The 13,479-nt window shown below is 32.2% G+C and overlaps 1 protein-coding gene across 6 annotated transcripts in view; it reads right to left on the bottom strand.

Annotated features, from left to right (window-relative positions):
- SYT1 (synaptotagmin 1) overlaps positions 1-13,479 on the bottom strand; it is a 1,262,805-nt gene that overhangs the window by 382,665 nt on the left and 866,661 nt on the right. For all 6 annotated transcript variants that reach the window (XM_077111509.1, XM_077111511.1, XM_077111507.1 and 3 more), the window contains one exon: positions 8,847-8,900. The gene's annotated coding sequence lies outside the window, so the exon portion shown is untranslated. The remainder of the gene's footprint in view (positions 1-8,846; positions 8,901-13,479) is intronic.

The following is a 13,479-nucleotide window of genomic DNA, read 5'->3' as shown; positions in this document are numbered from 1 at the left end:
AGAATGGACCTCCAGGGAAGGAAATGACATGTAAAGCATGCAGCAGGGAGTAAGCGTTCAGCTAATTTAGGGCTACAAGTCCTAGAGCAGAGGCATGGGCTGCTCTGCCTGCCTGATGGTAGCTCAGCATGAACAGGTGAAAGGGGCTGGCTTCACCTAGCCGTGCCCTTCCAGCATGATGCCAGCATGGAATGAGCATTGCATTCATTTGATCATTACTGATGGGTTTATTATTAAAGCATATTGTATTTGTTTTTGAGCTCTAGATGATGGTAATGAGTGAAAACTTAAATTTCTGAAATTATTTCCTTGACCTGGCTTGTCAGATACCAGAGGTGGTAAAAATGAAACAAACAAAATAATTTCCTTTGTGAAATTATAGAGGAGGCACATACATATTTATTTCATGAATGGGTGTTTTTAACTTTTGGCTATTTAAAGGCTTGAAAAAAATTACAGTGTAGATAAATAGAATTACGATAATCACGTACTTTAAGTAAAAGATATTATAGACAAAAAGAAACACAATCTCCAGCCTATGCACCCTTCACCTCATCGCCAGATTTCTATCAGAATCCCTGAAAGAAGCCTTTTATGTATTAAAATAGAGAAACTCCAGGCTCTGAAGTGAAGGATTAGGAGCAGATGTGAGACCTCAAGAGCAGAGCAGGGATGCTGCTTCCAGGTACCGTGTCATACCACCTTGGTTCCTACCCCCGAATTTCTCCACTCATATTTGCTTACTATTTACCCCTCCATGATCCCACACTGCATACAATGCCTTACATCAGATGTTCCTTTGTGTTCAGTTGGGTTAACAACTGTCCTTGTCAGGGGATGGGGTGTAAGGGATGGTGCGGGGGCATTTAGGGATGATGTGAAAACCTTGATCTGATCTAGTTACTTTCTTCTCAAGAAGTTTCCTCATATCAGCTGCATGGAGGAACATTCTGATCAATAAAAAAGTGGGGTTAGGAAATTTGGAGCCAAAACCACTATAAAGAAAAAGCAGCTCAAGAATACCAGACTGTGCAAAGCCAGCTTTACTTATTTTCAAGATTTTGGCCAGGGTTGGTGGAGTGCCAGGAAATATGGGGGTGCAGCTAGTGCCTGGTTTCCCTCTTACTCACACGGTCGACATTCCTAATGGCATATTATAGGCCAGCATCAACTGTGGTTTTTCACAGGTTGGTCTGTGCCACTCTCTGGGTACATGTTCATCTTATGAACCTGAAAGACAGCTTCTTAAAATGAATTCTGTTACATAACTCTTTACTAAGGTGAAGACTATCTGTACTTTCTCCATTATGTCAGTTATCTCACACAGTGACAAACTTGACTTTGCCTTTTGTAAAACACATAGATAATTGTTTAGTTCTTATAATAATTAGAAATACTGGCTATATTAATAAGTAGAAGTATGTTAATGGGTATAATTTAGTTAATAAAAATGAGATTATCCTATAATACAATGGTTTTTATAAATACTATGACATACAAGATGCTCTAACAGATGGCTGAGAGCATTAAGAAAATTTTTAAAATTTGAAAAAATTTTACTGTACAAAAAATAAGGGAAGGGGGAATCCGTTAGAATTCAGATATAACATACCTCATATAAAAGAAGAGGTTATATGATAATAGAAGATGTTCTAGGAAAATATGTCAATGCTACATGCAAACAAAATGATTAGCAAAACCCTTGAGTAACTTGCAAAGCTGATGCTAAGAATTATTTCTTATAATACATTTTAGACTACTGAAAATTCATAATATATCACTTCTGGGGGCCATATGAGTTAGCAAACCAATGCATTCTGTGTGTCTGTTTAGAGACAGCTTTCCCAAAGTCTGAAACATTTTGTACACATTCAAAGACATTATTTTTGAAACTGGAAAATAAAAAGAATATCAAGGTTAAGCAATTCATATTAATCAGAAGAACAGAGGAAATATATTGCTGAAATGTGCAATAGAGCATAGGCTATACTAGATTTTTCATATTTTGGAATAGGAAAAAAATAAAATTATCAGTAATACATGTAGTGATTAATTTTTAGCAAAGGAGAAAAAAACGATGCAGTATTTTCCATGAGTTATATTTTTCTGGAATAGCAATCGTTATCAATAAGATTACAATAGGCTTTTCTTTTAGTATTGATATCCCATGTCAGTATTATAAGGGTATTTTTATGGCATTTATAAAAGAATGATCCAAACAATTAAGAAATCTAAAATAGTAGAGTCAGAATTTACAACAGAGAATAACTAATGGAGGTACTAAGATGAGAAGAAATCCATAACATATTCTTTATCTTGGAAGAAAAAGCAGCAAAACAAACAATTTTGTCTGAGATTTCTTTGGTGAAAGAATGTTATGATTTAAATATCAGATATCACATACATAATTTTATTTTTTTAAAAGGAGAGTGTATCATTTTGCTATGCAATGGCCCAAAACTGCCCTTAACTTTTAAATGTGTCTGTAGTAACATGTATAGGACATAATTTATTTCCAGAAACATGCTCAGCCTTGTTTGGGCACGTCTATTTCTTCTGGAGAAAATGAACCCATTTGAGACTCTGAAAGAAATAATTTCATGGTAGGGTAAAAAGCCATTTTGGTACCCATCAAATCATTTTGCATTCAGCTTGCTTTTAGGGCCATAAAGACTGTCACAATGTCTTAAGTCTTACTTTTGAAAGGGAGACCTATTGTGGACATTGTATAACTTCTTATTTGCTTTTTTAGAGAGGAAGAAGGCTTGAAGATAAGGAATCACGGAGAACGTCTCTCGCAGCAAACCTTAAATCTCACTCTATCTGAACCAAATTCCCTCTTTTGTTCTAGATTTCCAATCAGTCCCCACTTTTCTTTCCTCCTTCAGTCTTTCCCTTCTTTAATCCTTGCAGACTTGTATATGCTTTATAATTTTAAAAGACTGTCCTTTAAATAGCAAAGGAGGTATTTTTTAATAGAAGCTATAACAACTTCTATTACAGTTATTGATGCTATTGTATTATGTTCTCTAGTTAACACCTGATAAATGTTCTGTAATCCTCATATGAAACCCATAAGATAGAATTTATTATTTCCATCTTTTTATAGAAGACACTGAGACTTACAGAGGTTAAATTGTCTCCCTGAGGTCACACAGGCAGCAACTGACAGAACCAGAATTTGAACACAGCTTCTTTGTCCAATGATTACATTCTTAATCACAAAAAAAGAATAATGCAACCCAAAATAATGCCATGGTGCCAACACATAAATATAAAAATCAGAATGTTATAGCAGATAAAAATTATTATTAATTTTTTACACAGAAAATAATTTGTTTTGAAGTCTTATTCGCTTTAGATTTGGATACTCTAAAAGCATAAATATTATCTTTCAAGCAACTCCAAGTTCATCTCTTTTGTACCTATACAATTATATTTCAGAATCATGTATGATAAGTTTTTCAGAAAAAATAAAGACTAATAGCAATAAGAACTCCCAGTTAAAAATTTAATAAGAGTTTCTAGAAATAAGGGACTGAACTCAAATTGCTAACATTAATATAGTACCTACTATCAAACAGACATGATTACATAAACAAAGACACTGCATGACTTCAACTCATTTAATTATCACAAGTACCTAATGAAGAAATTAAAACATAGAAATGTCATTGATTTTCCCTATGTCTTCTAGCTGACAAATAGTGGGGCTGGGATTTGAAATCCAAAAGGGAATTTTCAAGCTATGCTATCATGAGAAAATTCAAGACTCTGTCTTCCATGTTGTAGGAAACTGGAACTTTCATCCTACGTTATTAAAGTATTGATTAGCTTTAGCTTTATAATAGTGATTGCAGGAAATCTATCATACCCAATATCCCAAAGAAAGCTACAAAACTCTGTTACTTGATGAATAAAAACATAGAGTGATTGTGATGATGGTTAACCAGATGACCATCTTGGAAAGACAATCTATTAATATAAATAAATAGTATTGTCATTCTCTTTACAAAGCAAACATTCTGATATTTTAATTATTCTGCAATATAAGCTACATGATGGCAGAGGCTATGTTTTGATCACACTTATATCTCTAGTACCTGGAACAATGTATAGAAAAGGTACTCAATGGCATTTGTAAAACAATGAGTGAAGGATAAATAAAGGAATGAATTTCCAAAAGCATACAAAAAAGTATTTAGAGGGAATAAGTTCAGATAATGTAGTATATATAACAATCTAAAGAGCAAATACTGTTAGCATCCATTTTATTATTATTTAATTTACGAACAAAAATATAGTGCTTTTCCTTTATGTGATCTTTTATGATTATCATCCATTTTAATTTTAGTTCTAATTTTCTATCTAAAGATAGCTGCCGTTTAATAATTAAATTCTTCTGCTGTGGTTTAGCATATGAATGACAAATTTACATGATGCAATCTAGTGTTTATTAATAAGTAGTAAAGAAAAGCAATATCATATGTACATTAAGTATTTTGCATGGGTAAATGATATTTGAAAAATACTTTTCCTTAATTGCGCCATCACCCAACATGCTGTCATTTCCATGTGAAAGTGACATAAGCCTTGCCTTCATCAGATGTGATATATTTAGTTAAGAGTGATACTTTGGAAAGGGGTAACAGAAAGAGCAGAGGACAAGCTGTAACAGTTCTGGTTACTAATTAGGTTGATTTTTTAAGGTTTTAATCTTCATTTTCATTATCTATAAAATTATTACAACATAGGAAGAACTCGTTAAGAATTAAATGAAATTTAATCTTATGGTAGAGCGCATGACACCAAGTAAATGTCCAATAAATCTTTGTTGACCTTAACTATATCCCTTTCTTTTTTTGCATGGTCCCTCTTAGACCTAAGTGTGAGAAAACTGACCAGAAATTAGGAATAAATTACAAATTCAAGGAAAAGAAATTTTTCTGGATAGTCATTATTGTGTATGGCAGAAATTAATCAATAACTTAGATCTCAAGAGCAATACACTGTTGTTTAATGATATATTGGACTACCAAAACAGTAAAGGCAAATTTTCACCCAAAAGGAAGTTCTTTTTATAATAATATAATGTAAGTTTTTATAATAAAATTTAATAACCATAACTTATAATTAAATGACTCTTCAGGATCCTGATATATCTAATTTGATCTCAAGAGAACTTTGGGGAGTAGGCTGAATGATATTTATTTCATTAGACAGGTGAGAAAATGAAGAACCAAAGAGATAAATGCCTAATTGTTGCTGATGGCAGATTTTAGGAACATATTATATCATGTATTATTATTATCCAGCAGTGTTTTAGCTGTGTGATCTTGAATGCCATCACTTTCATGTATGCTCAAGGACTTTTCACTATGAGAGGGGGAGCTGGATATAGCCAAGACTAGAACTTAGATTCCTGAATTCTCTCTATACATAATTATGTCCACTATAAACATTATGCTGATGAGTTATATAAAAAAAATTTTAGACAGGTAGAGTCTAAGCGAAGAGTTATTTACATGAGATTTCATTGGAGTTTTGGTTAAAAGAAGTTCTAAAATGTGGACAAGAGATATCTTGGACAGTTCTAAGACCTTCTTTTTTTTTTTTTTGTATAAGTACTTTTAGTCAACATGAGAGTAGAAAAAATAATCAGTGGTTAATTAGTCCAGAAATTGTCTCAGTTCTGTCACTAGATATGAGAGCTTGGGAAAATGACTTGACCTATGTGGTCATCTGTAAATAAGAATATTAGATAAGATAATTTCTATAAAAGGACACTATTAGACTAGATAACCTCTAAATTTTCTGCTAGCTATATACTACTGATAGACACATACGTGTGTCTGCGTGCACACATGCACACACACACACAAGCTTAAACATTTTTATTTCAGGAACTTGCTACTTTTAATTGGAACAGTTTTGACTAAATGAAACACATAAGAGGTGTTTGCAAATAGATTTTTATTTATCCTCTAATAAGTCACAAAATATTTCCTTGGTCAAAACCTACTTTCATCGGGATCTTTCTTATCGAAAACCTCTTATTCTTTTTTCTGTGCTAGAAAAGTAGGGGGTTAATAATAGTCAAGTTTTTAGTTAGAACATCGATTCCCGGTAGTACTTAAGGAGGTTTAGCGAATTGAGGATAAAGTGATTAGTCTCCAAGAAAGATGCCTGAACATCTAAACTTATTTTTAACACATCCTCTTTGTTATTAGTATTCAGTACAATCAGAGTCTATAGTGAGCAGGGGCATGGAGTTTTTGAAACTAACACTGAGTGTTCAGCGATAGAGAAGAAAATTACTATTTTTAAATAAAAATTTCAATGGTCTTTTTCTATTAAATTCCTTGCCTTTCTTAAGCACAAAACTTTTTGTGAAATATAAATGCAATGTGTCCTAATGATATTTGACAATGTTTTAATTCATTATTGTTTTTAAGCTATAGGTTTTTTTTTTTATGGCATATACTAAAAATCTTTCCCTTTTAAAGATTTTGGTTCAAATACAAATTTTAACAATGCATTCATTATTCATTGACTTGCAAACAGGCATACATTCAATAGACAAAGATGAAAAAGCAGTCGCTGAATTCTCTGGGTCCTCATCTCATAACATGCTTGATTTCATACACTTACCTTTGGAGGTTAAGACATATATCAACATACTTACATTTTAATAATCTAATTTTAATTCAAAGTATTCCTTTTCATAATATTTGATAAAAATGTTTAGTAATAAAGTACACAGTTTAATAATAAGGGCTTGCATCAAGAGATATTTTTCCTTGTATGTTATTTATGATTAAGCATGTAGTTGTTTAATAGCAGGCTATTAAAAGCTGAAAAGAAAAACTCCACAGACTATGATAATGAACCAAGAAATGGTGCTATTTCTTTCTTGGAAGCATGTAAATTATTTTCTCTAGGAATATTCTAAATGAACAAAAGATCTCCAAAGTGTGGCATGCTAAAAATTCTGTTTCAAAACCAATTACGTAAGTTACAGTTCAAATAAAAGAAATTATGTCACACCCGAATAACAAGCCAAATAACTTATACATAAATTGGACCAGAAAACTAGTTATTAACATCTTCTCCCAGTGAAATTATAAGAGGGTTAAGAGATTGTGTGGGCTTAGGGTAGGTATTACCTAGTTTTATGTAAAGGGCTTCAAACTAAGTCTGGTTCTTCCATTTAACCATTAAATTTTTTCAAGTAAGTAATGTACAGAATTGAAATTATGTTTAAAAACTGAATTATAAAAGAAGAAAGTAAAGTTGCAGAGAGCCTGGCTTCTTGTAGGACAATTGATGGGTGCTGAGAAATGTTTATGTATTGACCAAATGACTTAGTTGACCCTCTTTGTTCAGTAAAATGATGAAAAGAACCATGTCAAAAAGCAATTGCTCATTTACTAAAGATCTTGCAATTCAGATTGGCAAGTTTTTAACATATAATAGGAAAATATGATTCTTAAATTATTTGTTTATCCTCAGAACTCTATAAACATGTTCAGAAACTGCTCTACGATTTCAAGAATGCTTCGTATAATGTGAGTTTATTTTTAAAAATCACGAAATTTTTCAAAGAGTGAAAATGCTATATTTTGGATTTCATAAATCTTTCTGGCTTAAAAATCTAAAGTTTAAAATTTTAAAAACAACAAAAATAAGGGGTAGAGTACTTTGTGTAAAGTGAGCCTGCACTTAAGTAAGATTCAGACAGGTGAGCAAAAGAAACATCCATTTTCCTTGCAGTTCTCACATTTCAATAAATAAAACAGATTTAAGAGAAATTACATTCATTTTACAACCATGATACCTTATATTTAATCATTTAAAATAATGATGCTGATTTACACATTAAGACTTTATGGGGACTAGGGCATTTTATTAGGTAAGTATAATTTATATATATCCTAGAAAATTTATTTATGAGATTCTACTGTTTATATCACTTACATCCTTTTCATCGAAATTCATTTTATTTTGGAATAGACCAAGATTTAGATTTATCATTTTCTCTACTCACTACATCTTACTTTAATACTTCTGTTGCTATTCTAGAGAACTGCGTTTCAAAGTCATTTCAAAGCACCCACGGTTTTAAAAATGATTCACTAGAGTTCATCCACATGAATTTTGCTTTTTCATCTACTATTTTATATTGTTTCTGATACTCACATATCACCAGTGTCACCAGTTTCACCCTAAAGCATGTCATCAAGAATATATTAAATGTTGTTTAATGCAAACACATTTAGGAAAATTACTATTATTACCAAATAATAGCTAAATAAGAAAATAGATTTCACAGTTAAGTTGTGAGTACATTAGAGAGAACTGTACTAATGAGAGTTAGCTAAAAATTTTAAGCCTACAGATGTTTGCCAATCTGCAACCATGATTAGACTATAAACAGATAAATCAAGTATGTCAATTCTGTTCAAAAATTTCATTCAAAATTATTACATTTTATATCATGTACAGAAAAAAATGAGGTGCCTGAACTGATGAATTTTATGTATCACTTCTTTCCTGCTTTAAAATTTAAAATGATATGGTGTTAAAAGATATGACAGAGCCAACATAAACACTTCCTCCACGAGGCATATTACAAGGATTATTTTCCCCTCTTATTTAAGAGGATATGGTATAAATGATTTATGGTTTACCCCTAGTAAACTGAAATGGAATATTAGAAGGTTCTACTTGCTTACTATGCAAATTTCATGTTATAAAATAAAAAGTGAATATTTCCATAAAGGAAATTTGTAGGATCTCATTTTATAGAGGCTCTATTATAATCATTATATCATTAAAGTACTTACTGTTCTCTTAAGAATTCTGGGGTAATTTTCTTTCTTGCAGAATTCTTTTTTTTTCTAAAAGGAAAGCAGTATGTACAGTGTTAGGTGATTTCTAGAACAGAATCATAGTACATATAGTACAGTACTACACACCTCAGATTCATTTCGGATGGTCAAAAACATAACTTTTAAATTTTTATTTTTTTAAGATTCCTACTTAAAAACCTGATTGTATATATACAAATACAAAAATCATGTGACATTAAAGCTGGTTTGTAGAGCTAGAGATAAAAATTTTGCGACCAATTTATATACTGATTTTCTAAAAAAGTAAATCATGCTTCCTATATTATGGTTTTACAACTTGAAAATTGGAAGAATACTAATCTAGATAGATATTGTTTGAAGGACAATTACATTATTACATTAATTGAAAAAAGGAATCATAAAATTATTAGTCAACTAAATGCAAATATTAAAACTCAATGTTAAAAATCAACATCATAAATCACGTTACATTTGAATTTGATATTTTTCACTAAAGTTGTGAACATTTAAATATACTGCACGTATTTGTCTATTTTCAGAGCCGAATCAATGTCTACATACAACCTAATCTAGCACATAGCACAATACATGGACCATATGCTTATTGTTATTATTGTTACTCAGCTTGGAATTGAATGTTCGTTGATTTTAGCCAAAGCCCATGCTTAGGTGCAGATATTTTGTAAATATTCAATAGATGCTTATTAAAGATCTATCTGGAGAAACACAGGTTTAAGCTCCAGGAAGACTACTATGAATTTGTGGAGGAATATAAAGGTTAAAGATAAATAAAAAATCATCTCTTTATTTCACTTTTCCTTCAAACTACATAAATCTTCAAACAGTTTGGGAATCACAGCACTTAGGTTTTAGAACTTGACCCATATCTCCTTCACATTTTGTATGCTGTCATTTTCCCTCAATCTTTTACAGTTTCAGACGTAATTTCTGGACAGGAGATAATAGAGCAGAAGTATATGGCACTTCAGAGGTGAGGCTTTTGATAGATGATATAAGAGAGTTAGTAGGTGACTCTATCTCCCAGGGTGCAGGAGAACAGATAAAGAGACTGTACCAGTGAGCTAGGGCAGGCAGACAACAACAACTAGGGAGAGAAACTGGCAGGGATGATGTAAGGCAATCTCGGGTAGGAAACAACAGCGGCTTAATATAAAATATGTTGATCAAGAAAGTTTACAAAGAAGGGTAAAAGGAGGGGAAGAAGTGGGGTCACCCCTAGAAAATATGTTTCAATCCTCTCTACTGATCAGGCCTCATTTTGAATCAAAGCCTCAACTATGCTCTGTAGCTTCAGCTTTAAAACCCTGATCAGAAATCTTCATGATTTTGCCCTTTTCCTCCCGCTAAGAATGACTGTTAGGAGAACATTGTTTAGGATTTCCTTATAGACCAAGAGAAGAAATAACGGATTCCTTATGTATTATATATATTTATATTTGTATTTATTTATATTATTTATAATATATATAAAGTTTATATATAAACTTTCTGAAGTGCTTAGTTGTTAAAGAGTAAAAAAGAATTATCTAATTATATAATATATATAAAATATGGCACATTAAATATTATAATTTAATGATACTACCAGGTGCTAGGAAAAAATAATTATACATCATTGCATGAAAAGAGTATGTTTCTGTTTAGAGAGCAATAAAATTAAAACCTTTCCAACATTCAATATCAGGAATTGCCTTACTGTAATAAAGATGTCAAGACTTTCTGATTCGGTTTGACATGTTAGCAACTTATAAAAGTTTTACAGTGCTAGAGACAAGTAACTTATTACGTAAGTTCTCATCATTTTTATTGCAAAAAAATTATAAGTAGAATGAAAACCAAGAACGGATGAAATATTTAAAAATAGGTTCAGAAAAGCCATGCTACTCTGTTTTTAAGAGTTCTTACAGTGTCTATTTTCAACAGAACCACAGAAATATATTGCCAGCAGCTTTAGCTATTGGTTCATGTAGGTCCTCAGTGGAAGAGATCTGAAGTGACAGCTGTATTTCCAAAGCTTCACTTACTGCCTCTGTTCAATAGTTAAGCCTCCAAGGCCTGCTTTCATTTTAGTTCTACTTGAAACTCAACTGCTTTCTAGTAAAATTCATCAGAAAGAGCAATGTAAAAATGCTCTTAGATTTGCCTGGCTGTCTATTAAAATATAATTTTGAGCCACAGTCAGTTTTAGATAAGACTTCTATAGATATTTTCTTTGATAAAGGGTAAAATTGGGTAGATTGAAATACTGTGGATCAAGGAGAGGGAGAGGTAAGGGGTATAGGATGTGTGAGTCCTTTTTTTTTCTTTTTCTGGAGAGATGTAAATATTCTAAAAATGATCATGGTGGAGAATACACAATTATGTGATGATATTGGGAGCCACAAATTGTATAATACGGTTGGACTGTATGTATGTGGATGCCTCTCAATAAGAGTATTAAAAAAAAAACAATAGGAAGTTCAAAAACAAACAAAAATATACAGAATGATCCAATGAGCAACACATTGAGTGAAACAGGCCGACATAAAGCAATTTTTGAGAAATATGGAGAAAAAAATCTGTTTGAGAAAACAAAGGCTTTCTACTAAAGGAAAATGAGAATAGTTGACCATGTATATATATATATTTGGGGGGTGGGCAGTGGATGAGGGGATTCCATTATTACTTCCCAAGGGGCAGTGTTTTTAAAGGAATGCAGTGAAAGGATTAAACAGTGGTTGTGACTTATTGAACCATCTGCAGGGATTTGATTGCATTTTGGTTGTGCATGCAGATCCATCACAAGGATGAATGGGCAAGCCTGCTCTACTGTAGGGCACAAACAATGATTTTATTTTTAATCTATATGCTGAGGATGAACGTGCATAGTGTTTTTCTGGTTGCTACTTTTGGTTGTTTGCATGTATAAGCACCTTCTCTTCATTTTAGAGAAAAAGAGTGAAAATATCACAGGATTACTTTGCACCTTCTGTCATCCATTTGTTTCTTCAAATAGTAATGAAGCAAATATCAGTAGGTCTGAATCAGATATTTTCCTGGGGTCGAGGCACAATACTTTTGCCTTTGTATAGCACTTTTAAAAAATAACACAAGTCTATTTAGTTTGGTTTATATATTTTTCATAAAATATTACATGCGCTCATAGTCAATAAAGCTGATGCCTCTTTAATGCTATTTTTATACAGGTTTAGATCCAGGCCTCACATGGAGTAGAACGCAAATCATCTGAGATTTAGGATTTACTGTTGCTTCAACAGTGGGTTAGAAAACAAATTGCTGATACCTTGTAACCCAAACTATAATCCTATTTACAGAACTAAGTAAAATACTTCATGCTTTGGCATTATAAATATAATAAACAGTTTATTTTTCTTCCTTTTTTTGGGGGGGTGCAACTATTTGTTTTCTTTCTCATATTAGGCATCTAAAAATACACAGTTGTAAGTATTTTAAAAGAGAAATTATTTTCAAGGATGATGAATAACTGATTATTTACATCCAAATTTTGCTTTTAAACATATCAAACATTTAAATTTTTTTTTGCATGGGCAGGCACCGGGAATCAAACCTGGGTCTCCGGCATGGCAGACGAGAACTCTGCCTGCTGAGCCACTGTGGCCTGCCCTTGAGCATTTAATTTTGATGAAAATATTGATTTTAATTGAGACTTTATTAACACAGCACTGCGCTGAAGGTTTACTTAAGGTTGGTTTTAAAGTGTGCACTTTGAATCCTTACAACATGGCTACTTTTAAATAGTATCCCACTAGCCCCAGGTAGACTGAAATGGCAACAGAATCTCTATTTTTGGGTTTTAAATTTCAAAACTTTAAAATATTGATGAACTCAGAGTTCTCTCCCTTGGACTCCCTCTGATTATAATGCCAGAATTGGGGTTCTGAGGCTGATAAGCCATTTCCTCACCTAAGGGGTTTTGTTAGATATCTTTTAGTTTAAATCCTTATTCTTGGAATAGCAGACAACAAAAAGAGAGTACTCTAAAAAGTGCCACTACCCAGGTCATTATTGACTGAATATAAACTTTTAAATGCAAAAATAAAGCATGACAACTAAATGCATTGCCTGGTTCTGGATTAGCTCCTGACCCAATGGGAAAAACAATTAGCTACTTAGAGTATTAGTGGGACAGTGGATGAAAGTCGAATATGGTCTGTGAATTAGATAATTGTATTGCCAGTGGTAAACTGCTTGTGTTCTATAATTGTTCCGTGTAATGTAAGAGAATATCCTTGTTCTTAGGGAACACACTGAAATGTATACTAAAATACTTAGGAGAAAGCATTTACCATATCTCCAACTTTCTCTCAAATGGTTCAGAAAGAGATATTAAAAGTATATATACATAAATAAATACATATACATGCATACACACATACACACACAGAGAGAGAAAGAGAAAGAGATAGAGAGATTGAGTGATCAAAGATATTGGAGAAATTGCAAACAATTGGTGAATCTAGGTAAAGGGCATATGGGAATTCCTTGTACTATTCTTGCAACTTTTTTGAGGGTTTGAAACCAAGATATACTACAAAACTATCCTCCAAAAACTAAAGATAAAAAT

Source organism: Tamandua tetradactyla, chromosome 7 (assembly GCF_023851605.1).
Source record: "Tamandua tetradactyla isolate mTamTet1 chromosome 7, mTamTet1.pri, whole genome shotgun sequence".
NCBI classification, from domain to species: domain Eukaryota; kingdom Metazoa; phylum Chordata; class Mammalia; order Pilosa; family Myrmecophagidae; genus Tamandua; species Tamandua tetradactyla.
The sequence above is the reverse complement of the archived record's forward strand: the minus strand, read 5'-3'. Positions and strand labels throughout refer to the sequence as shown.